Here is a 25,674-nt window from a genome sequence, read left to right on the forward strand (position 1 = left end):
AAAAGTCTCCTTTTTCTTCTTGGCATAGTCTAAAAACCCAAATGTACTTTTTTGTGTGTGTTTGTTTACAAGCATGTGCCATTTGAAACAGAGGGACAGCGGATTAGTGTGAATGTCTAGTCCCTTTCTGCCAGGTTTTATATTTGGGCTGGAGCGGCCGATGGCTGTTGTCTCTGTAGACTGGCAAGAAATTTAATTACACAGAGCCTTTCTACCCCCTTATGGCAGACTTGGAGTATTTATTGCTGTGCTTTTCAGTCCACAGAAATCTGCCCGAAGTGCAGGAATGATTCCAGCTCCGAACAGGGATAATCAAACTTTTTCTGCCAGTGATCTTTATCGAGAGTTCTCTCTAAAATTCTCCAGTTGTACAATGTACTTTATATACAAGGAGGTCTTTAGGTCATTGTCATTTGTTTTTTCAAGGGAAAAGATTTTTTTCTCCATTTCAGTTTCTTTTCCAGGCATTTAGGAAAAGTTAATTGCTTATGCATATTAACAGCCTATGGGAAATCTTGCACCTTTCTCCTTCTTCACTGCCTTGGTAAGCACAAGAAAGAGTACTCGTAGGCTAGCGCATGAGTCTGTAATCCTGATTTATTGAGCTGAGATACTTTTGCCTGTATGTGATTACAGGCAAATTAGGAATTCTTGTTGGTGCTAGTTCAGAGCGCCAGATGACATAGTTTTGAACAGAAAACAGGCTACATTTACTGGAACTCCCTAAGTTTGCAGCAGTCCAGAGGAAAACATGCAGACGAGCAGAGCTGAATCTTGCTGCAGTCGTTCTTGCTCCATGCTCTGTCAAAGGCTCTCCCCCTTCAGCAGCGCTGGCCCCTCGTGACTTCCAGGCATCACCTGGTCTCTTAGCTTAAATTTCCAGTGGAAGTGGTGTCTTTGCACTAAAACACAAGATGGCAATGAGGGGGTTGAGGTGCAGACAGTTTTCTTTTACATATTCTTTTGGGCTAAAGGAGTAATTTTGTGCAGAGAGAGATGCTGGGAAGTTGAGGTTTCTGTCTGGCCCTTGTAAAATACTTAACTGAGACTACTGGTGTATTAGCTATCTAGTAGGACAGTTAATCATACAACATTAGTCTCTGAATTATTTTACCCCTTGCTAGCTAAGGATATATCATAGGAACACAGGAGCTGTGATTCCAAATCTGGCAATCTGTGACTTGCATAGTTGGTCCTAGTACACAGGGGAATCAATATCCAGTGCTTTCCAGGAAGAAAAACTCTCTGAGCAACCGTTTTTCCCACAAGGAAGTACAGAGGGTACAAACTTCACTTTGACTATTGAAGGAAATCAGTTTATGTACTGAAGAAGAATATTTAGACATTTATTCAGATACAAAATCATCCAATTCTTTTTCAATATAACATACATAATATTACTAATGCTTAAATGCACAGACAGAGCAGTCCTCGGTGGGGATTTTGCTGGTTATTGCCAAGCTCCTAGAGATGGGTATGTAGCAATTTAGGATAGGAGCAAAAAGGGGCTCACAGGAGAAAGTCCGTTACAGAGTAATGGATGTTTTTCCTGTTTTCCAATGCTAACAACTAAATATTCTTGTTTTGTTAGAATTATCTGATGATGGATAGCCTATGCTATGCATTATTGTTCTAAGAGTGTAGATGTGTTGCTCACACACTACTACTACTACAGAATTTTCCGTCGAGATATGCACCATCCAGAAAGATTAGAGCTGTCATTGTGCACTGCAGAGTGTCCACCCAGTGAAAGAGAAACAGAAACTATTTCAGTGATAAAGCTACACATTTAAAGTTTGTTTTGAGTCAGCAACAAATGTATAAAAACATTTGCTGGTTACAGCTGAATATGGATACATGATAGAATATGCTAGCTCCTGCCCAAACATTTTACACTGTATGCTGGTCAATCAAATAGGTTAATGCAAGTGTTTAGGTGAATCAAGCTGTGTGCAATGTTAAAAGAAGGTGTTCATGTAAGAAAATTCTGTGAAACATTCATCAAAAAGCTCATTTGCTGGTAGTCATGGAGAAAATCACAGCAGGGAATAGTGTGCTGCTTAATTACATGTAGAGGATATATCTACTCAGGCTGTAGTTTTCTAATGAGAACCTGATCATGCCTTTTTATGCATCTGTCCTCCAGCTTGACCACGCAGATGTGGGAGGAACTGTAACATGCGATGGATGTTGCTGCAAGCACGTGATCTCTTAACCTTTCCTTCAAGTCTGTGTCCTTGTTCCCTTTTAACAGCTAGCTAGTTTTACTGCAGTTAGTGCAAGCTAGGAGTATCAGGAGAACAGGGCCCCCAGCATTTTTCAGCTTTGCTTGGTCTGCTTGCTATTTGTGGTACTGACGGAGAATATTTGCTCGTGCTTTTCGCAGCCGACCTTCCCACCATTCCCTTTCTTTGTCCCAGAACTGACTCTCAGCTGTCCCCACGGCCTTGCCTGCGAGGCTCACACTGGGTCCTTCACTGTTTCCACTGCAGTAGAAAACTTAGAATTGACACCCTGCTTGTCTGTACGGGTCTGTATGGTGGCTGTACCACACCTGGATTGCATACATATCATGGCAGAGCTCCCTGCTCTGCCTCAGAGAAAGAGCAGGCAATGTATTGCTATTGCTTTACTTCTGTTTTAATGAAGAAGATGGAGATTTTATAGCACTGGATTAAGGTCCTCTGTTAGGATGCATAATATTTTCCTTCATTTATTCATACTTGCTTTGAAATTTGCTGTGAGTTCTCAAAAAGGCTTGTAACTTTAAATCTTTTTGTAATGCCACACTTGTGTATACAGACTACAGCTGAAGCTCATATCCCTCCACTGAATGACACAGCCTTTAACCTGGGATCTTGCTGTCTGCAGTTTTTCTCTTGTAGGCTCTTTCTTTAGCTGCTTAAATACTGGGGGAACTTTGGCTCTGAATATTTGGTTAATTTTTAATGGAGTTCAAAGACCTCTAGTGCAAAGATGTTTATTCACATCTACAGTTTTGTTTCCATTAGAATTATAGATAAGAGCAGTCCTGACACTTGCAGGATATTTAATGTTGCAAGTTAGCATTACTAGCTCAGCTTATTTCAGGCTCATCACATCACTTGCTTTCTATGAATTTTTTCTCCCCCCTCTTACCCCAACCCTTTGATTCCTACGTTTTCTAACTAACTGTTTTGGTCCTTTTTCCTTTTCATCTATGTATATTTTTGATATTTCTTTGCTGCTTAAATCAGAGCTTCCCCTGCTTTAACATAGTAAACAAAACCAAGGACAACATGGAAAACATCTGAAAAGATTAATGCCAGCTGCAGTCATGTCAGCAGTGCAGTTTATATTTAGAGGGGAAGCGTGCTGGAGAGGAGGTGAAGAGTTCAGAGTGGGATTCGACCTGAGTGCCTGGGTCTGAGCGAGAACCACTGCTAAGATTGTACTGGCCTCCCCAGCTAATGTGCGTGGTGCCGCTTTCAGTCTATTGCCACAGCTTTTCCCTTTGCAGCCTTAGAAAAGCCGTTTGGAAAGAGGAAGATGCTTGAACACTCACCCTTTTGCCAAGAAGCCACAAGTTCAGACAGAAGGAGCTTTTGATGCTCTCTAATCTTGCAAGTTATCCAGCATAAACCTGACTCCTAAGTCTGTATCCTACTCAGTGGACCACAAGCTCCATACTTACCGTGAGTTTAACTATCTTGATACTTACATATCCCCTTTTACTGTGTGTTGCTCACTCACCCCCAAATTCATGGCTTTATTCCTACAGTTCTCTTGTCAGGGAGGGAACTATTTATGGATCCCCATGTTGCAGACAAAGTGATCACAATACAAAATCCTGGCAGAGTCAGGACAGAGTAAACCTCTTTTCAGTTTTGGTAGAGCCCTAGCCAGACTCTGACCGCTTAACAGGTTTGAGCCCAAATACCATAACAATAGGCTTTTTTTTTTTGCAATATTTCCTCTACTTCTTGCTGATCGTTTCAGGAGAAAAAAAAATATCCAAGACTTTTTTAGAATGTTATGCTACTTCTGCTTCTTGCACAATATCTACAAAAAGTAAGTTCTTTAACCACAGTTAAATCCACACAGTGAAAAATTTATTGAAAGGTCTTATTTCATGTATTTTAAAAATAAGAAGTTTAGCGAGATGCATAAGTGATGGAATATTCTTTCCTCAGTATTGTTGCACTGATATAGTGTTGAAACAAAGGTTGGTTGAGGTTATAGTTAGTGGGAAACTGAGATGAAAAGCTGGAAATAATAGTTTTGTAATATTGTGATTCAGAAAAATCACAAAAAACATCATAGTCACCTGTTAGTGCTGCAGACAGTCTAGCATCTGGAAACTGGAAAAGAAAGCAGTTTTCCTCAAATGATGCCATTTGTTAGCTGAAGGAAGTAGAAGCTTTCAAAAATGACCTGAAAGCACTATAACTCTGCTTTTTATTATTATTTTTTTTTTAAATTTAATTTTGCATTTGGAGAGATTGGGATGAGGAAGTCTTATGCTTCCATACACAGGAAACTAGCTTTCTTAATCACATTAGTATGGTTTAATGGCAAAAGACTGTATAACCACAGTAATAGCCATTGTCCCTTAAACAAGCCTTTCTAAATTTCTGAACATATTAAGTCTGAGTGCCAGTGTATATATAACACTGTCAGCCAGGAGAAATCACCCTTTCTGAAGCTTTCCTAGTGTTTCCTCCCCCTCCTCTGCGCGGTGACCCGTGTGAAAGCATCCTATGGAGAAGGGGTTAAGAATGCATAAGGGTGAGTCTTGTAGCCGAATTTATCTTGGTAACCCAAGATGTTCATGAATGTGGCACACAGTTACTACTGCAGCTATTCTTGTATTGGCTTCCCCACCAAGTCCTGACATGCTTTCCTCCACGCATGCTTCTTGAGTTTCACTCCAGCGGGAAGTTTGGGGAGATCTTGTGACAAACAGGCCTCAATCTCTTGGATGCTTACTGGACCAGGTTGTTTATATTTTTCACACATCCTGCTTTTGTTATGCTGAAGTTCTTCTTTCCTTATGCTTTACTACAATCCCTTGTACTACTTAACATTGAAAATCATTTAAGAGTTTCCATTTAAAAGTACACCAGTACTTTTAGAGTGAGCATTTTATATGGGAATGTTGCACTCTGCTTACCAGATGGGTGTATTCAAACACAACTCAGCTAACATCTGGAGGTGAAATATTTATGAAGCAATTGAAGTACCTTGCATTTGCTCATTCTGTTCTTCACCTTTTTGTCCTCCAAGCCCTGAAGTTCAGGAAGCAGTTAAGCTGGAACAATCTATACTGAAATAATAGAATAAAAGATTGGATTTATAAATTATTTATCATTTGTGGGAATGGGATTGTAACAGTGCTGTTGCTACTCCAGCACCTGACGTGGAATTCTGATAAATCACTTCAAAATTTCCTCTTGTAAGAAATATTTAAATTAGACTTTAGTTAACTGAAACTCCTTTTATCCAAAATAAGACCATACTCAGAATGAGACTGTTATGCTGTACATTCCCTTAAATCTCAGAAACTTGTTAACTTAAGTGAAGAGTTTTGTTGGGAAGAGCAGATTATGGGAGTGACTAGATGGGGGAGCAAAGGTCATAGGTTATGGACATCCAATGGACAACCATTGTCCTTGGTTCCTCTCCAAAAAAGTGTGTGTGCATGCATACCTGTGTGTGTATGTGGATCCTCTTGTTTCTTTTGGGGAATCTTTCTTTTTATCCTTCCTGTCAAGCATTTGATTGTACAGAGTGATAACTGGTCTCCATCTTCCCTTATTTATGCAAACCATTACATGTGTATTTGTAGCCATGAAAAAATACTTAGGAAAAGCATTTTTGTTTATGGCTAACTAAATAACCACTTAAATTATCTTTTAGTTCAGCATGGGGACTTTGAGTTAGTCTGGGAAGGACAAGAGCTAATATTTTCAAACTAAAGCTTAATATCTAAAATGAAATGCTGAAATTCACAGATGTTGAATATCACTTTGTAAATATGGGTAATGGAAGTTTTCTGTCTCTTGAAAAGCAAGCCACAAGCTCAGGTGCCTAATCATGGAATTAACAGTTTTGAAAATGACAGTACGTATTTCCTTGTCTCTAAAATGGTCTGTCTCTTCAGAAGGAAGTTGCATCTGCTCTTGTTCTAGGAAGTGCTTTGACATTCTTGGGTACAAACTGCTAGAGAACTGTAACGTATAATTGTTCTGAATGAATAAAATTTTTTTTTTGGACTAGGGGATAGTATTTTAACCTACTCCAGAGCCAGAAGGATGTTTGCTCAACTATTAACATGATTGTGATGAAAGATATGAATAAACTAAGAAGGAAAAATGAGTGCCTTGATGAACACTGTTGTAAATACATTCAACAGTGTTGCTCTTATGAGGAGACTTCCTTTTTTGGGGAGAAAAAAAATTCTACTCAGCGCAACATCAGCAGAAGTTCCTTTCCTTCCCAATTCTGTGTGAGAAGAAACTTCACAGTTTACAAGGCTGTGGTCTTTTCAGTAAGCTGATACAAGTAATGCTGACTACAAGGATTGCCCAGCAGTATGTGGTCAAGTGTATATTAATAAAGAAGAAAGTTCTTAGTGGTTTGGCCCAAATTCTTTTGGCTCTATAGGCACTCCTGTGTCTCCTGTGGGAACTGGAATTGAAATACTCTGAAATCCTTCTACAGCTGAGTCCAGTTTTAGACTAGAATGAAAAGGATGAGAAATGAATCTCTCACTTTGTAGAAAGACATTTCTGCTAGCTCTTGAGATTTCTCAGCAACTTGATCTTGCTTGAGGTCTCCTGTCAATGCAGTGTCATTCTTGGGGTAAAGTTTGCCAGACTAGTTTGAAAAAAGTCCAGCAAAGGACAGCAGGAGTGGGTGAATGCCTAAACTCCAGTGCATTTCTCAAAGGTAATCTGGGACAGTATCATTGATTTTCGTCTTCTGGGTCTCTCTTAAATTTCTCTCACCTGAAAGCTCTTTGGTGGGATTTTGCCAAGAAAAAAGGCTCTGCTCTAGTTTCGCTGCTTGTCAGCTGTGATAGGTTTTTGAGATGTCCATGGATGATAATACGGGTCTCAGTGGTATGAATGCCAACTAATAATATCAAAAAGAGTGAAAATTACTTAAAAAAAAATTATACACCTTCTGTTCCCTAGGAGAATAGCAATAGGGTAAGGAATATCACACCTGAGGCTTGCTCCTTTTCTTAACTTAAAAATGAAGTACGATGAAGGTGACAGTCCTTACTCAGTGTGATCCATAGTGTTCAAGAAATGGAAGTGAAAACTCCTCAAAGCACCTTTGCTGGACTTGTCAGCCATTTTGTGCAGAGGGCATGAAAGGCGGTTGCTCACACTAAAATGTCCATCCCCTTTTTTCTAGATGGGCGTAACCCATGCTAAGGTGGTAGAGTGTGGATGCAGAATTGTGGTCCTTGATGCCTGAGCTTGAATGGCATCATTTAAAGATGTGTCCACAAAGGAATACCTTCTAAAAGGGCAGTTCTTGTTCAGTGAGCAGGCTTGGAGGTCCCCTTCGGAGAGTGAGAATGGCCTTGAGAGTCCTGCCCTGTGGCCTGACTTGCAGATATCTGCCTGCTGTCATCAGAAATGCAGGGAATCAGATGTAGAGGTGTAAAAATTTGCTTTGAATACCTTTGAGTCTTCAGAGTTCTGCAGCAAACGGGACTATTTCACCTTTGCCTGGAAAAGGATGGTGGCGTCCCCATGCTGGAGACAGCAGCTTTGCTCCCCACCTACAATGCGTCATATACCTCTGAGTCCTGGAGCAAATATGAAGCATGGGCTATCAGGAACAGGAATTCACGGGAAGAACTGAAGTGGTGAATAGGAGGGAAGCTGGGGGTTAGAAAGCAGAACAGGAAGGATGGTAGATGATCTGCTAAAGTCACTACTGTGAACTTAAACAGGACTAAGGCTAATCTATGTATAAGCCTCAAGTCACTGGACAACTGCTACATGTATTACGCATGTTGAGTTGTTCAGTCAGTTGCTGAAGCCTAGTTATATTTCAGTATTTTCAATGCTCTTTGAAAGGCAAAGGGAGAATAAAGAACCTATGTGTTAGTAAATTTGAGAATACGTGTTTTGGTACCTGTTACTTTCTTCAGACCCTTTAACTGTAGGGGGTGCTTTTCAGTAAGCTCATGCCACCAGCCTACCAAGTGCCAACTATTTTTGAAAGTTCAGTGTATAAAAAGAGCTCTCTAAAACACAAAAACGGTTTTGAAAAAGCTGACTACTGATCAGTTTTCTCAAAACCTCAGTATTTAAAAAGAGCTTATCCAATTCATCTCAACACTATGTACACAGTTTCCACTACACAACCTGAGCCTAAGGGCAGTTGGACCAGATCTTCAGACTCTGTGAATCAGAGTGGCTCTCCTGACGTGAATGTAGTCATGCCAAACTGTGCCATCTTAGGATCTAGACCTTTGTGTGGAAGCAGATCTCTTTAATGGAAAGCCAAAACCACGTTCTAATACAGCAACTGCCTTTGAACCTCAGCTAACTTTTGTGATTCTTTTCCCTTTGTTAGCTGTTTTGACCTCTTATGTGAACTTGGGAGGGGAGGGGAGGGGAAAAAAGACTTTAAAAAGAGGAAAGTAAACCAAAACAATCTATTTTGAAATGATACGAAACAGCTGACTTAGTATTGCCAAATCCCTGTTTTAGAACTGATGAACAATTTGTCTGTCCCTAATTCGGTCTTTTTTCTTTCTTTCAAAATGTTCTTTTATTATTGCAGTGTGTGAGATCATGTAAATTCCTATAAGCCTGTCCTTTGTTGGACTGTTCCACTCTGCCATTCCTTCAAGAGCCGCTGTTTAGATGCTGATACAGGACTTCTTTATTTGGGTACCCCTTTGTTCTTCTTTCCCAGCCTCCAGTCAGGTTCTTTTTACTCTATTCTGACTCTTTTAGCACTGTAAAGGAGCAGAATCAGGTCCTAGCTGGACAGTTAAGAATTCCTCTACTGTAAAGTGGTGGAATAACTACTCCAACTTTGTGTTCTTCCCAGCCAAGCAAGCAGGAGGATTTGTGTTGGAAATGTTTCAGCACTGACAACAGTTATATAGCGCTCTGCTAGCTTTCACGTGATGTATGGTACTGGACTGAGTGCAGCTAGATGATATTTGTTAAAATAGCCCCTGTGGCCAAAGAGACACAAGTCCTGTCCTGGCAGCAACAGAAATGGCTGAAGATATTTAACAGTGCCAGCCCTGCTCCAAATGCTGCGATTACCCTCTTGCTGAAGGCTATAAACTGCTCTGGTTTGCCAGTTGTGCTTCTCTTGACGTTATTCCCCATGACTGATTCCAGTCAAAATGAGCTGGGTTGGCAAAGACCAATATTTAAATTGCTTAAATTATCTGGGCTTTTCAATAAAACAGACTAGAGATCATCCACAAAACAGCTCATCCAGCAGATCCAAGGAGGCAATAACCTCTGGCAGAAGGACAGTGATGAGTAACTGGAGCTGGGTGAGGGACTGTAGCCTCTGGAGTTGGCACTGCTGCAACTGGAAAAGGATGGGTATGCACAGCCCAGGCTGTCCAGCTTCTGCTGGTGAGCTGGGGGCCAATGTTCACTGTTGGTTCTTTGTCTTTGCCACCCCGGAGTGAGTCTAAAAGGAGACACTGGATAGTCATCTCTTTGCTCAGCAAGTTTACCAGGCTGCATGAAATGCAGCTGTTCTTTCCCTCTCCTCAGAATAAAGACACTTGGTGGCATATCCTTGACACACAGCTGACAATACCAAACCAGTGCGTGACAACTTTTCCCACACTGCTGTGTAGAACAAGGTAGAGCTATGCATGCCCTGGACCAAATGCTCTCTTTCATGCTATTCTTAGGATCTCAGCCCTTTGCATTACTGATGGAGAGAAGAGAAAATCATTTTTCCTTGCTTCCAGTGTTTTCTCCTCCCCTCATCCCACCCACTTTCAAGGTGCTATAAAAGCCCCCTCCTTCATCTGCCTGAATTCCCCCTTGGAATGAAACTGCACTACAAGCTTCTTACCTTTCTCTTCTGTACAGTCTTAAAATCTCTTCCTTTCAGTTATCAGCTGATATTTAACCCTTCTTCTCAAAAGTGAGTGGTTACTTTGGCAATATTTCTCTAAAAATCTAAGGTACTATATGTCTGTGAGTAGCTGGTCTCTGGTGATAATAGAAATATGTACAGTTTGAGCCTCTTTCTTAAAATGCTCTAGGATATGTTACATCACTTGTTTTTGTGTCTTACAGGGAATTACTAAAATGACAGAAATAATTTGGGAGCTCTAATTTGCCACTCATTATCTGACATTTGCATTTTTATGTTTCTTTCGGTCAAGACACTAAACTCAGGCCAGCCAGGCTTAAACCACATTCACGTTCACTTGCTACATCTCACGGCTCCAGCAGTTGTCACACAAACGTTAATGGGAGGTTTCCTGCAGCAGGCTTTAGCACAGGCAGAGGAAAAGCTTTAGAGCTTGGCTGTTGCTCTCTTCTGTCTCTAACAACTTCCTGGGGTTCTCTTCAAAAATTCCAACCTCGTTTTCCACTTATTTAAACAAGAACAGAATTGCTAAGTTTTGCAAGCATTTTGTATAAAGCTGGTTACCCTGATAGTTTTTCTGGCATGATTTTTATATAAACTAATGTGTTCTCACTTGCTTGGGCTAGAAATGATCCCTGGGGACTGTTTTGCAGGCTGGGATTGGTGGAGGTGTGTTGTGCTCGCCTAGCTCAGCTTCCCTGCCCTGAAATGCCTCTCTCTTGCAGCCAGCCCAAACAAGAGCCCGGCTCCCCGGGGGAGCTGAGGCCGGGAGCGCTGCAATTGCTGTAGGAGCACTTTGACAAGAAGAGAAACTTCTTCAGCCATTGCTGGTCCCTCTGCAGCCCACAGGCAGCACAAGAGGACTTAGCAAAAGTCCTTGATCTTGCTCATTTCTTAATTAAAAAACAAACAAAAAGGAACCAAACAAAAAAAAAGCAACTGAATCACGGTTGGACTGCCAGAGTTTTGGTTTACATCTTCTTAGTTGAAATTTCAAGTTGAAGGCCCTCAGCTTTAGAGAAGCTAATAAAAACGTTATTGTGCCCTGGCATTGACATTTCTGAGGTAGCAAGGAGGACCTTGTGTGCAAATGAAATTGAGAGGGGGGTCTCTAACCCACGTGTTGAAAGGAGTCACAGGCTGAAGCCTGAACTCCTCAAAATGTTGCGTGTGGCACACAGTAGTTAGGCATACTCCCTAAATACAGCATGTTGCAGAGAGTGTTTAGAGGTAGATGCAAATATTTTAACACTTTCAGGCTTTCTTGAAAAATATCTTGTTAACTAGATATCTTTTAAACAAGTTTTCTTGGTGTGACTGCTTCATGTAACTGTGAACTGGAGTGAAAACCAGGATGCAAAAGGAAGTGATTACAGTGCTGGTATCCCCTAGCTAAACTAGCAGATGCGTTATGCAGATCAGCTCCAAGAAGGGTAACCATGTGTCGAAGGTCGCTGTTTCACCCTTGGCTGACTGGGGTCCTTAGGGGAATTTTGGTTTTGCCAAAGCATATTTAAAGTCTCTGCAAGTTGCACATCATTTCCCAGATGCCTCTTGTTTTCTAAAGCCCAACTTGAAGCTCAGTGTTCCAAATTGCCTCTTTCATAATCAGTTTTGGCAGACGGTGCTGAAGAAGTATTCAATGTTTTCATGGGCCCTCAAAACAGAAAGAACTTGCGTTCCTGAAAAGAGACCGCAAATGAGGGTGGTGGTGGTGGAAGTACAGATGCACATGAGCAAGTATTCACAAATTTCTACTGATTTCTGCTCAGATGATAAACACGTCTCTGAAAAGTCAATAAAAGGGATAAGCATCACATTTTCAGAAGAGAATCAGCTGTCGCGTGATTTTAGCTTGTCTTGATGATGGGTGAAAGGAATCATACTGTAGTTTCAGAAACTGCCTTGAAGCATTGCGATATTTTTTCTCCACCTCTTCCTATCTTTCTGAACAAACTGCTTCCTGCCGCCCCAGAATGGCCAGTGCTACCCCGTAATTTACAGTTAGGAATGCAGACATGAAGGAAGGCAAGGGGATGAAATGTGGTGTCAAGTTCGTATCTACTCACATTTCACACACTAAGGAGACAAGCCCCTTTGGCCAGTTGCCATGGAGAATTTTCTTGCAGAAGTAAATAACTCAGAACAGAAAGAACTCAAATTCATACTACCCCAGCTGCAGAATGTCATTAAGTCTCAAAGGATGCTATGTGCATTGTGTGAAAGGAATTTTGTAATCTGGCTATAACTGCAGTTGCAAAACTATGTTTGAGTTTAAACCTTTATTTTGAATCTTTAATTATTGGCTTGTTTCTTGCATGCTGATTAAAGCACATATTGACTTATAATTTCTGTTTTTAAACCACAAAAAGGTTTAGATTAGAAGTTTCAATAGCGGATGAGTGGTTGGTTTTGTTTTGTTTTCCTTTTTCTTCCTATGCCAACCACACTCTAATCTCCATTTGCTAATGCACCTTTTTAAGGATGCTTGAGAAGGGAATTAAATCTACCAAGGCACTCAAAATATCATGATAGTTTTTTTTTTTTTTAAGTGTCATTCATTCATGTGACTTTTTGACCTCAAGAATGTTCACTTTTTTCTTCCTTAAATTCTCTGAAAAGAGAAAGCACAGGCACCTTCCTTCCACTAGTAGTCAGTCAGTTCTTTTTCTGCATTCACATTCTTATGTGTGTGGCTCCATGAAGTTGCTCCTGGTGTAAGTGGGAGGAGACTCATACCCTGAATTCATACTACAAGAGCAGAAAATAGTGACTCTTCTGTACTGCTGGGTTTTCTCGTAATGCCAACTTTTCAGCACAGATCTGGTGGAGAAATGGGAACGACTGGGGGTGGGTATAACGTTCTTGAAAAGGAAATTTGGTAAGAGATAAAATACTACAAAATTTAAACTCCCTCAAAGGAATTCTACCACAGGCTTCACAAAATGCTGACTGAGCCCTGAAAAGGTTGATTTTCTTGGTGCCTTAATATATGCTTTTTGTACTGGCTGTGTGTCAGTGTTTGAACCTATTAACTGGATGAAACAAACATCAACCAGAAAGAGACACATTTTTAAAGTTCCCATTTAGTCTGTTTCTGCATCCCTGGAATAGCATAAAATGGTATAATTTATGCTACAGCTTTTGTCTGAGTGCTTTGTCAGTTGTCTCTGTGGCAGTAGCTGCCACAAGTTGCTTGGAGAAAGGCTGATGGCTGTGTAGCTGCGGTCTTTAAATCATGGTGTCCTACAGCGCTTTGCATAAGTGCATCGAGTGGCCCCCACAAGGGTGTCTTAACTGCAGTGGTCTTCAACTGAACCAACCGGTCGCAGGGACTGTGGTGACCAGGGGGGTGCCTGGGTGTGAGCGGGGAAGGGGACACGCCAGCCCAAGGACCAGCGCCCCGCGGCACCGCAAACCTCCCTCTTAGGGAGCACAGCAGGACCTCGCTGCCTCAGATGTGTCCTGCTGGAGAGCTCCAGGCTGGGCTGTTATGTGCTCTGGGCCGGGGGTCCCACCTGCTAAGGACCGCCTGTTATACAAACTCCTAACCTAAGCTTTAAACTGCTTCAGGCTTTGTGGTCAGAGGGTGAAAGTCAGGAGGGATAATGCCAGAGCCTGTGCATCCAATGTGATGCCCTATGGTTCCGTCAAACTTTCCTGCAGCTCAGAAAGAGGAGGCTGGAAATAAAAATACCACCAGGGTGGGAGGAAGAGTGCACGCATGTGTCTGTGTCATCGTCCCTCAGATCTCTAAGGTGTCGTTTCGTGGAACGTGCAATGAGCTGTGAGCCAGGATACAGTCTGTTCTGGTCCCAGCCCTCTCCCCTGACTATTTTTGTGTTCTTCACAACTGGTATTAAGCAAGGGCATGGAGTATTTTTATAGCATACACTCTCCTGGATTTTAGGACTGTGATTTGCAGAAATCCTATGCAGAAAAATAGGTATATGTAACGTCTTCAGGTAGTCTGAAGAATGTGCCCTGGGATAAAAAGGAATTTGGATGCTGTTGATGTTTTGTTGTTTTATCAAACGGGTTATCTTGCTGTTGGATTCCATCTCCTCTTCCTCTTTTGTTTAAAACGCTTCATATCAAATTTTTGAAGAGCTGCACTTTTGGTAGCAAAAGAAATGGCTTTATACAACTGTGTCTTTTTGGTATAGCATGGGTTGCATTGGACATCCCAGGCTGGGGGCACAAAGCTCCTCAAGGTTGCTGCACCCAGGCTAACAGAGCGCAGCATTGCACCATATGCAACCTCCCAACCCCAGGGTGGTGTGTCTGACTCTGCACTTGGGTCTCTGCTTTCCTGAGAGTCTCTGCAATGTCATCTTTATTAAAGCTGACAAGCCAAAATATTTCTTCTGGATCTAATTGCCTTTACTATAATATTGGACAAGAATGCACTTCTAAAAATGACAAAGTTTAAGGAGGCCACTGCCTACAATTTGGATCAATGTTATGTTTGAGCCACTATTTTCTTGTTTTATTTTCTATAGGCTTTTATTCTAGCTATTCTTTAGGGTTAAAATGCATGACTGTGTGTATCACAGATTTCAGTAAGGTTAAAAGGCATGTTATTATTTGAACTTTGAAGCCGGAAATGTATACCTGAATTATTTTCTATACACAATTAAACATTATAGTTCAGTGAGAAGCTTTGTATTAATTTTCCTATTTTATTAGGCAATATTTTTGTTTTTTGATGCCCAGTTTAAGTCCATTTGAAAACATTGAGTAACTTCCTTTCCGAGACTCAAAATTTTTGTTAAGGATTACGTTTCAACAGGAAGATTAGGACCAGATGGTATAGGTGGGACAGTGCAGTTTGTAACTTGTGAAGGACACAACTGAAAGTAAGTGGGGTTACACAGAGTGCATGCTCAGCAGTGTGCTCCAGAGGATAGGCTTGGGGACTCTAATCCGGTCTGCTCTGGAATATTTCTGTGGCTGTATTTAATGCTGTGGAAGTTCCTCTGCAGAAATCTCTCATGCTGTTTAGGTCTGTGTGGCAGACCTATGGAAGAAAGGCCTCCACCTTCTTCACCTTGGTCTAATTTCTCAAATTTTTTCAGCATTAGTCCAAGATGACACCAGAGTAAGTGACAGGAATATTGGGGCTTTTTTTCCCCTCATATTTTCCTTAATCTTGGGCTACTTTGAGTTGCACACTTCTTTTGTTCTGGGGATTTCTGCCAATTGAAATCCAAGGTTTTGGGGAAGCAGAGAAAACAAGGAATCAAATAATCTTAGAGTTATTTCTGAGTGTGGTTCTAAAACGTGGAGTAAGCATTACAAAAAGGAAGTTAATGACCTATTTCCATGAGATGAAGGGGACAGTGGATTTTGAGGAGCCAGAGCTGAAGTGCCCTATAGCAGATGTTTTGCTGAAAAGGACTGTTTCCCCTTTTGACGTTCGCTCATCCCTTTTCAAGAGATTTTTGCAGTTTTTAGTGTATTCTCAATTCGTCAGCCAAAGCAGAGTTAATAAAAGGTGGTTAACTTTTCCCCTGATGTTTATGTGTGATGAAATTTTAAAATGCTGGGGCTATGGGGGAAGATGGGGCTGGACCAGAGCCCTCAGGGAGGCCATGCGTGCTGGTCCCTGGGAGCAGGGCTGGCTGCAGGGTGAGCAGCAAGCTGGCTGTTTAGCTTCCCAAGTCTACACAAATGCATGTGGATGGGGAAGTTGTGACAGAGACTTTCAAGTTCCTCATTGACCTTTCCTGTAACATGGGACAAATCCTCTCTCTTCTTTGTTCCTTGGTTTTCTTCTCTAATGGAGAAAAAAGAGTAGTCAAACTCTTGGAGATGTATGAATGAAAGGCTTGTAGGGTGGGTAATCTGGAGGGATGTCTCTCTGTACTAGTTCTGAGTATTAGTGCTGAGGGGGAGGGCAAACTCATTTTTACCTCCTAATTATTTAATTTACTTCACTTTAATCTTTATTGCTTATGTTCCTTTGCCTGCAAGCTGGGAAGCTGCCTGAGTACTACTAAACTGTTTTAACAATCAAAGGGCCAGTTTATCCACAAATGTTAATCGATACATTTCTACCATCTTAAATGGACGTGCTACAACAGCTGAAGCTCTGGCCAAAATCAAAACAAACAGGCCCAAATCCCTAGCCAGTATATTTAGAAAAGCCTCTGGGCTTGTATTTGGGGAAACGACATGGAAAGAAGGGATGGACAAAAAGGCGGTTAATTTGCAGGACTAAGAACATGTCTGGAGGCTGGAGACTAAGATACGAAAAGGCAAAAGTTTGCTTTTGCCTCCCTGCGGGAAGGCTGGGTCCACACTGCCCTGAAGGAGGGTCTCTGAGAGTGGCTGTGCCCGGGGCAAGCTGCTGCCGGCGGGAAGGGCGTGCTTGGGAATATGGGTGCTCCCGTGCCTGGGAGCGCAGGCATGGGCCGTGCCCGACTCACTGGTGCTTTCTGACATAGTGTCTGAACAGATGGCAGAGCTGACTCTGAGGGCAACTCCGGGGCTGCTCCCAATGCCGGGGGCATGGCAGGAGGCGCGGGATGGCTGTAACTTCTGTTCTCCATCAAAACCGCCCTGCTAATTTCGTGGGGTGCTCTGCGTAAAGTGAATGCTACAGAGCTGTGGGCTGCTGCTGCTTAAACCAGAGCACGATAAACCCCTCACCTTCAACTAATTTAAAACTTTTGCTGATGAATCTTCTATGTTGGTGGCAAAAAAGAAGAAAAGAAAAAGGGAACAAATGAGATTGCTGGAGACATGGAGGAGGATTCAGTTCAGGGCTCTGGCCCAGAACAGCTTTCGGCATGGGGAAGTAACGGGTCGCTTACGGCGGCAAACAGCTTTGCCTGTGCCACAGGCAAGGGAAGACTTGCAGCGGTGCGGCCTGTCTGATCGACTCCTCCCTGCCTTCTCCCCCCCACGGCCACGCCGCTGGGGAAGGACCTCTTCCTCTGCAAGCAGAAGGCGCTGCTCCATGGCGCTCTCCCGCTCCCGTTGCGGCAAACTGCAGCCTCCGGGGCTTTTCCCTCCGAGACCTCCCTTCCCTTTCCTCGCAGCAGGAGCAGGCCTCAGCCCCTCTGCACAAACCTGGCTGGCCGCCTGCCCACACCTCCCTGCCTTCCCGGGCTCTCCTCTTCCCCGCTCTGCTACCTGCCCTGGTGCTGCTGCCAGGACCCTGCCATCCCTGAGAGGGGAGTGAGCTGCTTCGTCTCTCCTGAAGCAGCGCGTCTGGGCTTTGCCTACACACCTGTAAGGGTTGCTCTGGCTCTGCTCCTGTCTTTGGGAGCGTGGGGGCTGCTGGGGGGCGGATGAGGACTCCCGCAGCGGCCGGGAGAGCCGCCGCTGTGCAATCCCCAGCGCCACAGGCATGCTGGAGGAAGATATTTAAGGGTGGGAATGAGCAGAGCCACTTACACTTTACTAGAAAATGTCCAGAGCAGTTGGGAATACAGTGCTACAGTGCCTGAGCAGCCTGTGGTGCATTGGCATCTGTGAAATCACCACTGCACCATCTTGGTGCCCTGTGCAAGGCAGAGTCCAGAGTGCCCGAGGGGGGTCTACCGCTGATTTTTGCCACCTTGCATTGGGCCTGCTCCTTGCAGACTCCTTTGCCAATTCTGGGTAGGAAACCTCAAAATAGGGAGAATATCAATATTGTGAATAGAAAGAACATGTGTAATGCTACTAGATTAGTTGATCAACAGTAGAGTTTTTCTTTTAGCTGAGAAAAGTCAGCTGCTAATTAAGGCATTCCTTTTTCTTACGTATGAGCATTGCTCAGGACATGCTTAGTTGAATGCAGTGACACAGGTTGTTTTTTCCCCCTAGCTTTTCTTTTTCATGTATGTAAAACTTTTAGTTGTCCATTTTGAGAAATGCAACAGGGTATTCAAACCTGTTAGATTACTGTTGTAAGTAAGGATTTTCAGTGTGATGCTTCAACATGGATTTGACAACACCCAAAGACTCTGGATTATGTATAAGACTTACCATAAGTGGCTCCTACTCATTATTATGTTGGTTGGGAAAGAAAGCGTGGTGTTACTGTCTAGATTTTCCTTCATCCCAGGAATAAAAGGAATGTAGTGTTAACTGAAAAAGTACTGTATGCATTTTATATAACAAGTTAATGTTTTAAACATTTCCCTTTTTGTCTGGAATATGAACTAGCGATACTTTTGTTGTTGTTGCTGTTGCTAAGTTACATGCAAGTATTTCTTTATGAAGTGGCACCCTTAAAGAACTTGACGGGTTTGAAAGACTTTGCTGAATACTTTTTTTTCTCTCTGTCTTTTTTTTTTGTTTGTTTTTTTACTCCTTCTCCTCCATGCCCTTCCTTCCCCAGGCTAATTGAGAGTACAGAAAATTATTCTGTGATGATAAATCTAGAAATAGCAAATGATGATAATGAAAGAACAGAAATGGGACATTTGATTAGGATTGTTCCAATTGCTTGCGATTTTTTTGTGTCTATCTTTATACAGATGTATAGTGCAGTAGGGTGCATTTTTCCTCTTGCATGCTGATATCTTTAGCGTGTGCCAAATCTCTGAAAACTATGCTGTTTTTCACTCTGTAGAAACATGCAAGCCCTAAGAAGGTCAACTTTTAGGGAATGTTTTCATTCCTTCTGACTGTAGAGAAGCGAGCATATTGCGTGGGTGTTTCTAACTCTTTGCCCTTGACACTTGCTTCTCATCTGAGAGGAAAGTTCAGCGAGCAGGAGCTGAGCAGCTGTGCCTCCCCGTGGAATTTCACCTCCCTCTCCCGCAGTGCCTATGAGGTGTCGAGCAGAGCAGGGAGAAGGAGAAGCAGCTCTGTGAATTATTAAGGTTTATTACAGGTTTTGCCTTTTAAATTTCTGGTGGTGCCAGTAGAAGTGTTTCCAGTGAGAGCACGGGCTTTTCTGAATACATTTATATTATTACCTTCCTAAGATGTAAAAAACAACAAACTAGTCTTTCCCTTTTGTTGGTGTTGTAAGGATGAATCTGGCGTTCTACACTGCCTGGCAAAATATGGCAAGTTTTGGTCAGGGTGGTTAAACGATCTTGCTTTTGAAAATATTTCTGACGCTAGAGAGCCAAATTTTATCCTCGGCTACGCCCACGTAACCTCATTCAACTCCAGCATCAGGGTAATGGAGGGCTGCAAGGGCGGGAAGTGTCAGAGAAGCCGTTCCACGTTGGTGGGGGAAGGGGGAGTGCGGGAGCGCAGGCAAAGATGCCACGAGTCCCAGGCATCCTTTCACCGAGCCACCCGCCTTCCCGGTGGAGCTGTGATCTTTTTCCGCATCACCTTCCAAAAAGTCTGGTGGTAAATAGGGTGATATTCTGGAGTATGCACATACATGCTAAAAATATTGTGAAACGTGTGAGAGGTGGCCAGGTGATCTGGGCAGTGTCACTAACACACTTTCGAGAAGGAGCTGGTGGGGGAATGAAAGCAGGGTGCTTGGCTCTTTTAGCAAGATTGAATTTGTTTTTCCATGGCTCTTTGAAATTCTTCTGGGCAAAGAGGCTTTTAATTGTGACATGCTTGGGAGGAAATTTAAAGAAACTTATGGTTAGGTTATATTATAGGTTCAAACAGGGGATGTGTATCAAATACCTGGAATGAAATTATGAAAATTTTGGTTTGTAGGGCAGGCCAGATTTTGCAGTGAAACTGTGTTTCAAAGCTCTAAGCAGACACAACAGTTTTGCTGAAATAATACCAGCAGTAATCCCTCCAAACATTCCCCAGTGTATTGGCTCACTCGTGTTTTAAAATTCTTTCTCCATTTTGTTATAAAAACTTGCATATTTTTCTCCCCTTCACCATATGAAAATCTTCTAAGAATTTTTTATGAGCTTTTGTAGACTTTAGAATAAGCTTTCCTTCCCCTCCCCTTCCTTACTTTCTAATCCAATTTAGTCAGATAGTTACTTCAAATCCCTCAGAGGCCTGTAGTTTGTTCATTCTCCCACAGTGCTGAGATTTCCCTCCAGCCCAGCTGGCAGGAGTTTTTAGAAATAACAATATCTCAGGGGGAAGGAGCTGAAGATTGAATGGGGTCTTTTGTCCAGGTCTCTATGAAGCCAGATTAATTATGCATTGCAGAACACAGTTTAAAGCTCTGAATTAGGTCCTCATTGCAATGAAAGGAGAGCACAGGCTTGAAAACTGAAAGAATTCCCATTTCCATCAGAGGGACAGACGTATAATGACTGAAAGCAGGAAGAATTTTTGAAAATTGCAATTAAACAGTATTTTGTATTTACCACTCAGTAGCAGTTGTCTTTAGCATTTACAAAAGTGATTCTTTGACATTTTTTCACATGATCACTCCATAGGTGGCTGGACTTTGAGGATTTTCAAGTCTTTTCTGTGTTACTAGGCTACTCTTGAAAGTACTTGTGCTTTGATGAATGAGACCTTTTTTTTTTTGGCCAGTACTTACCTGAATAGAGGTCTTTAAAACCTCAGCAGTACAATTAGCAATCGGTCTGATGATACCGATGGTACAGGAAAAAAGCAAATGATTTTCTCCTTTACTTCTGGGGGTTTTTTGAAGCTGCCTGACCCAGTGTGATGTGCCATAACAACATTTTTCTTGGTTTCCTAATGCACTTTAATTCCAGTTTGAGGAAAGTAGAACTCTTTCACGGATAATAAGTACATAATGTTATACAGCTGCCAAATAAAAAGTTGTCCACAGGCATTTGTATCCATATAGGCATTTTCTGTAAGGGTGGGGGGATTGTATTTTGGGCTGAGGACTGGGGCCACCAGAGGGATAAGGACAAGGAAAAGGCTAGCTATGAAACCTATTACATTAGATATTCTTAGCAGTTTCAAATATGAGCTAACTAGGATAGATGGAGTGTGGGCAAAATAAACTGATAATTTTCCTTTTTCCCATCCTCTTCAAATCCTGTACGTGGAATAACACTGTATAAAATAACTATAGCACACTGAACTCTGCAGTTCAATTAATTTTAATTAAAAATTATAAACTGCAAACATTCAAGGAAATAACAAAATCATATCTGGAAGGAGAGTAGTGTTTTGGGGTTGACTCCACATTATTTGCAACAGAGTAAATCATATACTGAATTCCCTGGAAAATCTACAAGACAGGAATTTCGTGTGGAAGTTATTTGATATTCATATTAGGCAGGAGAAGCATTTTCTATGGAGCAAACACACATTAAGTCCCAGCAGTCTTTAATGGTCAGCATTATGTCTGCGACTGACATAAGCATTGTCAGCAGCAATCTGTCCAGCTGTCTGTTGCACTGTGAAAAAACAGAAAGTTCCTTGTCATTAACCTAGCAACCTGAGCACAACTGGAATGGCTCTTCTAACATATATAAAGCTGACACGGCTGTGTGGGCAAAAATCATTAGGTTTTGTCTCTTCTAGGTATGCTAAGGTCTGAGCAGTCTTTGAGCTTTCTGTGAAAAGTATTAATGTACTTTCTCAACACCTGAGGCACCAGGTTCATCCTAGATCATCTCCACTTTGGTCCTCTTGAGGTGCAAAGTGGCAGCATTGGCTGAAACTCACGTTGCACAAGGGCATCCGCTGCTGGCAGGGAGTGGTGGAGCGGGGGCTTTTGCTGGTCGTCTCCTGTGGCTTGCCCTAGAGAGGGCACAGTGCAAGAGTGCACGTGTCTGTGTAATGTTGATTCACGACTAGTTGCAGAGGAGTCACCTCCAATTGGCCTTATTTGGAGCAACTCCTAAGCTGCCCTAATTTGTGGGGCTTGAACGGGGCTGGTTTAAATGGAGCAACAATAAGTGTGCCATAACCTTTTGCTAGGGCACCTCCAAGGCAGATTTGCCACCTACCTCTGCTCCTCTGCACTTCAGCGGGCTTTGGATCAGCTTTGCTCTTTTGCAGCAAGAGGGGAAAAGCCTTGTTTTCCTTCTCTCTGTGTTTGTCCTGGAATGAACCAGTTAGAATAATTAGGACTTCCCAAGTCCTTTCCAAAACTCAAACTGAAATAAGGTTTCTGAGATTTGAAAGAAATGAGAGTGCTTCCTACTGTCATTTAATTTGCAAGCATCTGTGTCAGGGCAGGATAGAAATAGTTCCCATTGACTTGAAATGCATATTGAGTGAAGGCTCTGAAGCAGTTAATGCCAGGACTGGAAACACCCATATCACCAGGTCGGCAACAGCAGTCTACCTGTCGGTATCTGTCATCTGAACGTTCTCATCAGTAGCTTTTGGACCACACACAAACTGTCCAGAAGGTGTCTAGGAAGTAAGAACAAAACTGAAGTTTGCCTGATAACTTCCGGAGTAACAGTATGGCTCACCACACTAGTTATAATACTTTTGAAAAGTGATCTTTTCCGTGTGACTAATCTTGAAATAAAAACAAAAAGTTGCTTGTAAGGTAAGAATGCACTGACAGCTAGAGCTGACAGCAGAGCTACAAAACATCTTCTGTCAGAAAACTGAACGGGATGAAACAAAGTGTACTGCAAAGTGTCAGCTTTGTCTGATCTGCCAATAGAAACTAAAAAGGCTTGCTAAAGAAATGTGCCTATTTTAAGGGAACCCTTTTAATTTTCTGTAACACTGTCGGCCTCACTGCAGTTTGCTTGGGAGCTGCTGTCGTTCAGAACTGGAGAGCCTCACTTGGAGACAGGAGGTTTCTTGGCGTCCAGGTCTGTGCCAGTGAGTCTGCAGGCTTGGGGTCAGCTCTTTGGTTTGGGTCCTAGGGCAGTGAAGCTCCCAGCTGCAAGGCCAGGAGCTACAAAGAGGATTTCAGAGTCTTCCAGAAGCATGTGGTACTTTGTGAATCTCAGTTTCATTCAAATGCGTAAATGAGGGAAGAATTTTCATTAAAAAAGAAAAAAAAAAAAAAAAAAAAAAAGAACTACTGACTTGAACACTCATTTAGTAAAGGCTTCAATGTTAAGGAAGTTAATACCAGGGCTGGGAGTTTCATGCCAGCTTTTCACCTCCGGATGTCCATTATCTGAACATTTTAGACAATCCTGTCAAAAACATTCTAGTAATAAAATTGATATATTTACCCCATTTCCTACCGAAATGTTGACTCTTCCATCTGGAGCAGTTCTGAGTTTCTCCAGCAGAAGATAAGACCCTTTTCAAGGGTCTTAAAATGTTATTCTAAAAAATTAACTGCTTGCTTTTGAAAATCCTGTCCAACTAGTTTGTATTCTACCCTGTGGAAATATCTTCTGTCATTCTTCTCAATGACCTAAAAAAAAAAAAAAAAACACTAAGTAGAAGAAGAAAACCCTAAGGTCTTTGGTGAAAATGAGCAGTATAAATACTTAATATCTGCAGTATTAGTATGAAGCTGGAGACCAGAATTTTGTATGTCAAAATTATACCTAAACTTCAAAGCAGAAAACCAGCATTGTCAGGGTGATTGGGTACTCGTTTATGTCTGTTGGTGGGAGATAAGGAGAGAAACTTTTCTGTGAAAGACTGTTCTTTCCTCTTCTTTTTAAGTGGACCTTGGAGTTATCTTCCTGAGCCCTACAAGGACAACTTCAGGTGGCTTAAAAATGCTTGACCGTGTCTAATTTTGCTGTGAGATCCTGGATTTTCAATGCTCTTGAAAATCTGATGTGTCCCTGTATGTGCATGTAGGGCTCAGCTGTAGTGTTTACAGTTTTGGGCCCAAATCACCCTTGTCTTTTAGCTGGAATATTTGCTTTCAGGTCAGGAACTCTGCTATTGCTGCTCAAACCTTTTTGGTGCTTTGAGTTTTCTACACATGTTGCTCTTAATGAGCTAGTTTAGGTTCTGAGTTCTACATATGTGGAGTTGTAAAGAATTCAAATATTACAGCTGGAAACTCTGAGATCAGTCTTGTCACTGCTCTGGCCTCCCATTTACCGTGAAAACAAACCCAGCTCTCTTCTAATGTCTGCCAGCCGGAAGGGGGTGGGGAGGGAGGGAGAGAAGCAGAGGAAAGTTTTTTTTCAAAAAGGAAGAAGGTCAGCTATTTTGGGAAACTAAACCACTCAACAATTAGAAGAATTCTTTTCTCTCTGCTCAGTGATTAGAGACGTCTGCAGACTAACAATAATTGCTGCGTAGAGCAGTGCAGATGGACTATGGGGAAATGTATCTTTCCTGTTGTAGAAACATGTCTTGTAAAAGATGAAGTGTGTAATACAATGTATTTTGCTGTACCAACAGTTAAACAATAACACAGACCGTATAAATTACTACACCTGATAAGTCAGTTTTTCAGGTAAAGTTAGTCAGCTGATGTATTGAAGTCAGTGACTTTGTGACTAATTTCCTTCTGCTACTTCTTATGCGTCTATGCATTAAGATACGTCTATGTGACATGCTGCATCCATCTAGTACAGTGGAAAGAAATAGACCTTGGAGAAATTCTTTCTTGCAAGATGTAAAACAATGAAGAATTGGAATTCAAACAGGAAAAAAAGCTAAATTCTAAGTCTGAGAAGTTCTTTATTTGTCCAAAGAAACTGTACAATATCTGAGTAATGCAGCTTTGTTGCAGGGGGCTTGGGCTGGCCCTGTGTATCCCGTCTGGAGTTCAGGTGTCTCGCACTCTACTCTTCTGGCAAGTAGAACCTCAAAGGAGTCTCTGGCAGAAAAATATAGGAAAATTTTTCATGACCGTTTTATGTTACCCTCAGATTCTTTAGGTTCCAACTCATGCCAATCAATAGTTAGAAAACTCTAATACAGGACGGGGTCTGAAAACTACATTCTGTAAAAGACCTATTAAAGTCGCTGGTCTTCTGTGGTGTTAATGGAATTTCATGCAATGAAGATTCCTTCTTATTTTTGAAGACATTATTCCACAGCCTGATACTTTTTTGTCAAGATTTTTTTCTCAATACTGCATTACTTTTCTGTGTGTACAGTTATAACTCATTCCCTCCATTCTTTATGTTTACATTGCAAATACTAGCAGACTGCTGTTTGCAGTTCTTTTTCTGAGAGCTCCTAAAACTGCTATAAATATGCTTATACAGAGAATTCAATAACAATTTATTACAAAGCATTACCCAGCTCTGAAACTTTCCTAGTTTTCATCATATGGTTCTGGCAGATCTGATGCTCAGCTGACTGTTGTATTCCATATAGGATTATATGGGAACTGTACAAAATTGCATGATTTACATGTCCAGTCTGCACTATCTTAAGATGCATACGTGCATGCAACAGAAAGCTGTATTAATTTTTGCAGCTGTGTTGCAAGCTGTTGTGTAGTTGGCTGTCAGCAATCACTCATAGGTGCTGATTGTGGACATGCATGGGGATGTCTTCTTCCAGATGGATTCAACTGAATTTCCAAATCCCTTCTCATTTGGTTATGCTTTTGCCCATAATTTCAGCAACCTTAATTCTGTTTATGTATTCTTCTGGTTGCAACACCTCTTTTTTTTTGTTAAATAGTATCTGTGGAAATCGTAAGTTTCCATATCTTCTCCCAGATCATTTAGGAAAAACTAGCAACTATAACACTGAACTAGTTTGGTTCTTTTTTTCTCAGTCCTTTTTAGCAAGTATTTAGCCAAAATGCCTAAGGAAGAGGTTCAGTTCATGCCTTTCAATGTACATAGCTTGCAATTGCCA

General features: G+C 41.8%; 1 long non-coding RNA gene across 1 annotated transcript in view; it reads left to right on the forward strand.

Annotated features, from left to right (window-relative positions):
* The window catches only part of LOC112997341 (uncharacterized), a 54,148-nt gene that overhangs the window by 23,887 nt on the left and 4,587 nt on the right, over positions 1–25,674 (forward strand). The gene's annotated exons all lie outside the window — the stretch shown is intronic.

The sequence above is a fragment of the Dromaius novaehollandiae genome, chromosome 3, assembly GCF_036370855.1.
Source record: "Dromaius novaehollandiae isolate bDroNov1 chromosome 3, bDroNov1.hap1, whole genome shotgun sequence".
Taxonomy (NCBI): Eukaryota; Metazoa; Chordata; class Aves; order Casuariiformes; family Dromaiidae; genus Dromaius; species Dromaius novaehollandiae.